At 39.0% G+C, this 4,867-nt stretch overlaps 1 pseudogene; it reads right to left on the bottom strand.

Annotated features, from left to right (window-relative positions):
* Positions 1–652: 652 nt before the first annotated feature.
* Positions 653–1,145, bottom strand: LOC143398303 (immunoglobulin lambda variable 9-49 pseudogene; annotated as a pseudogene).
* Positions 1,146–4,867: the final 3,722 nt, after the last annotated feature.

Below are 4,867 nucleotides of genomic sequence, written 5' to 3'. Positions count from 1 at the left end.
GGGAGCATGGGAGGAATTGACGAACTCTAGATAGGACAGAGGGGTGGGAGGAGAAGGGAGGGTGCAGGGGGTTAGCAATGATGAAGGAATGTGATGAACATCATTATCCAAAGAACATGTACAAAGACATCAATTGGTGTGAACATACTTATACAAACAGAGGTATGAAATGTTGTTCTATATGCATAATAAGAATTGTGATGCATTCCACTGTCATATATTTAAAAAAATAGAACAAATAAAAAAAGTTTTTGAACCAAAATAAATAAATAAATAAAAGATCTGGAATTTAAAGAGAAATATTCAAATCCCATCACTGTGTGGAATATTTCTCATTGCTGAATATGGATAATAGTAACACAAAATGGTGAAAAAAGGGCTGCATGATGTACACATCTGAAAAAAGCTTTACAATCTCTCCAAAATAAATTTTTTTACAGCAGACTCATGATTGAGAAGAAACACTACTAAGAACATATTTGTAAGGGGGATAATTAATTTAATTAAACTTATAAAATATCTGGGAAAGTAGAAATTATTAATCTGGGTCCCCTTCTGACCTGTGAGTCAGGACACTGGGAAGTGAAGTGTAACATAGCCCATCAGTCTGGTGTTTTTTGTCTTACTTCCCCTCTGCCTTTGTCACTGTGAGTTACACGTAGCTGCTCCCACTGCCATGGTCTGCCCCACAGTAGTAGACATTCTCATCCTCTTCCTGGATGTTCTGGATGATCAGGTACCGATCCAGGCCAGAGCCTGAGCCTGAGAAGCGATCAAGAATTCCATCCCCCTTGGATCCCACAATGCCACTACTGCCCACTAGCATCACAAACCAGAGGCTCTTCCCTGGGCTTTGCTGGTACCACTCCACCTTGTAATTACTGTAGCCACTGCTCAGGGTGCAGGTGAGTTTGGCTGTTTGTCCCAGGGAGGCAGACGCAGAGGATGGCTGAGTCAGCACAGTTTGTGAGAGGGACCCTGTAAACACAGACACATCACAGTAGAAGTCAGGGCCAGGGTGCCTGTGTTTGGGGATTTGAGCCCATGAGGATAGACTCAGGATAGGGGTCTGTCATGGGACACAGAGGTCTGTCCCTACCTGGGCAGTGAGTGAGCATCATAAGAAGGAGAAGCTTCCCAACCATGTTGAACCCTGTTTCCTGAGTTCCCAAGCTGTTGTGGGCTGTGCTCAGCCTTTCTTATCTCTCTCCACTGAACTTAAGGTGGAGCAGCTCATGCAAATGTGCCTCCACCCACTGCCCCTCACTGTCTGTACTTCTGGCTTGGAATGATGCAAGACAGAGTCTGGAGTATGAAGATACTTTTATTTGCCTGATGGGCAGAACCTGGGAGGAAGCAGGTGCTGGGGCTACCAGAAGAACACAGTTGCTTGAGCTCACTTTTAGTGACAGAAGGTTCGCCTCCTCTGACCACCCCTCTTCAGATGTGAGTTCCTCTGGGGACATCTCCATATGTGAGCATATTTTATGGGCCCCCAGAAAGTGTTCCATGATGTCCCCTGAAGATTACATATAAAGTTTTATTCTCCTTTATTTCCTGTCTCTCTGATTTTACCTTTTCATTTGAATCCTAGAAATAGTGATGGAGATTTTTGTGTGTCAAGCACTGTGCCCAGATCAATATTACTATTGTATGTAGACTCTTTATGCTTTACAAGCCTGTTTCCAAGGAAAACACATCCAGAATCAATAAGCAAATATAAAAGTGCCATGAAACACAAGAGTGGAGCTGGAAATTCTTACTGCTTGGGGTTATTTAGGAAAACCTACTCAGAGGGAATGTAATTAATCTTTTGTTCATATTCTATAATCATGTCCATTTTTCCAGGGTGGAAGTTGGCTGAGCTTGGTAAGACACTTGCCCAAAGCCACATCATCACCCCAAGTTCCAGAGTTTTAGATGACATCTATCAAATGGATTATATTTACCCATAAATCTGGGCCATTTGGCTAAGGGGAAAATTGGTGGACATCTATAATTACGAATGATTATAAATTAGAATGAACCAACACAAATTATTTACCTTACATTTGCAAAGGTCAGAAAAGAGACATGGATCTCAGTGGACTAACCTCAGCATGTTGGCAAGGCTGTGCTATTTTCTGTAGATATCAAGTGAGAAAACATCTTCTTGCTTTTTTTCTCCTAGGGGTCTCCTACATTCCTTGTCTCATGGCTACCTCCTCCATTTTCAAAGTCAGAAACAATGAATGGAGACCTTCTCACATACACCACTTTAACCTGTTCTTCTAATTTTCTCTTCCTCTTTTTTTTATTTTTTTTTTAATTTTTAATTTTTTTATTTTTTATTTTTTTTTATTGTCTTCAGGTAGATTATAGGATTATATCCTAACCTTAATGTGAGCTAAGTAGCAACATTAATTCTGTGTATAACTTATTATTACTTTATCATACACCCTAACATATTCATAGACTCCAGGGACTAGGCTGTGAACATCTTTGGGGTCCATAATCTGCCAACCACATTGCACTTGGCAAGGGAACTTTTAACCATTTATGCACACTTATTGAAAACATAATAAGACATCACCAAAAGGCATGAGCAATTGATGTTTGGAGTTTGTTGTACATGTATATCTTCATTATACATGTATGATTCTTTATAGCTCATTAGGTAATTTATAATGATATATAGTTTATGGTATGATTTTATTATTATGTATATCAGAAAGCCTCTAATAATGTCCTGTGAACATACACCATAAATTTTATTATTCTGCTTTTGTGAGTTTTTAGCACCATATATAACACAGAGTGTAGGTTTTTTTTTTTCTTGTTCACTTCCCTGTGGTTTAATAGCATTGACTGAATCTTAAAGCTGTTATACCATGTACTACTCCTTGGGCTGAATAGTCCTAATTGAACAGTTGTATGGGGACCACAATGCAGTCCTACAGCGCCTCTGGTGTTTCCAGAGCACATACCTCCTTTTAGTCCATGGATCTGAGAGTCTAGCTTGTTTTTGCAGCTCTGCAGGTCATGGAGGAGTTTATTCACACATGGATGGTTTGAGTTGTACACTGCAACACATTATCTGAAATTACTGTCATTTATTATTTACACAGTGCTGCATATACATACATAAATGTCAATTAAAAATGTTAGTGCTCTTGGGGCTGGGGATGTGGCTCAAGCGGCAACGCATTCACCTGGCATGCGCAAGGCACTGGGTTCGATCCTCAGCACCACATAAAAATAAAATAAAGATGTTGTGTCCACCGAAAACTGAAAAATAAATATTAAAAAAATTTCTCTCTCTCTTTTCTCTCTCTCTCCCTCTCTCTTAAAAATTATTGTTAGTGCTCTTAAGGAAGATTCTATAAAACATGTATACCTTCATTACAATTTAAAAATACACAAGCCTTTAAGTGTTCACCTAATGTGAATTAATAAGTCTAACAATTCTCATATAAATTTATTCATGTTTGGATTTTTGGTGTTTAGCCAATTTAGTTGTTTTAATATTTGATAAAGTGAAGGAAGTACTATGTATAAAGTGAATGGGATATATGGTTTGCAGCTACCATGGCATGTTGTATAAAATTCCAGTCCAGATTGGAACATATCTTCTCTAGAAATCACTTATTTCTTTCCTTTCTCCACTAGACCCAGTATAGAATGCCTGTTCTGTTGACACCGAGCTCACAAGGACACAGTTGCTTGATCTCACATTAGTGACAAACCTCTCATTCATTTTTCATGACTTTTCCCTCTGAAATCCTTTGTGGGATTGTGAATTGAGGGGTTAAATATTAGAGTTTTTTGGTTCAAATGGTAGATTTTCAGCTCTGAATGTAACATCTTGTTGATGAATAGCTCATCATTTTATTGAAATGTTTTAGATGTTTGTATAACTCACCCTGCTCTGCAGTGCATTTGCTTATGGGGACTCTACCGCCATCCACCTGCTCCTGTAGTTTCTTTGCAGAGCACCTGGAGCCATAGCACATCCTTCCCTCTGGCTCCACATTCACCCATTTGATCCAGCCAACCCTCAGGGATCAAGTCCATGTTCCTTTCATATTCTCTACAACCTAAAGTAATGTTTCTTATTTAACATGTCCCCTCCCTCCTCTTCGCTTTTCTTCCCTCTTTCCCTCCATCCCTTCTTTCCTTTCTTCCTTCCTCACTTCCATCCTTCCTTCTTTTCTTTTTCTGAGGTCTGGAGGATAGAACCCAGGGTCTCCCATGCTAGAAAAGTGCTCTGTCACTGAACTGCATCACCAGCCATGTACTATTTCCACTTGAATCAACACAGAACCCCAATCCAACATGTACAAGCCACATCAATCATGGTTATTGCTTCAGATCTGAGAAATATGTTAAAGTCACCCCAGATTATTTTTTGTGGTCAATTTGGCTCTTGAACTGAGAAGAATTTAGTTGATGACATAGCTGCCCCATTTTGGGGGGCAAATATATTTATGATTGTTATATTTTGTTGGTGTATGGTTCCTTTGAGCAGTATGAAATGTCCTTCTTTATCCCTTTTAATTAACTTTGGCTTTAAGTCTACTTTATTTGATATGAGAATGGAAACCGCTGATTGCTTCTGCAGTCCATGTGAATGGTATGATTTTTCCCAGCCTCACATTCAGTCTGTGTATATCTTTTTCTATCAGATAAGTGTCCTGGAGGCAGCAATTTTTTTAATCCAATCTGCTAGTCTATGTTTTTAGATCGGTGAGTTTAAGCCATTAACATTAAGGGTTATTATCGAGACATGGTTTGTATTCCCAGGTATATTTGTTTAGTTTTGTATTTCATTTGACTTGTTTTCTTCTTTGATTAGTTTTTTTCTTTGGTGCAATACCTCTCAATGCTG

The sequence above is a fragment of the Callospermophilus lateralis genome, chromosome 1 (assembly GCF_048772815.1).
Source record: "Callospermophilus lateralis isolate mCalLat2 chromosome 1, mCalLat2.hap1, whole genome shotgun sequence".
Taxonomy (NCBI): Eukaryota; Metazoa; Chordata; class Mammalia; order Rodentia; family Sciuridae; genus Callospermophilus; species Callospermophilus lateralis.
This window is presented reverse-complemented; position numbering and strand designations above follow the sequence as displayed.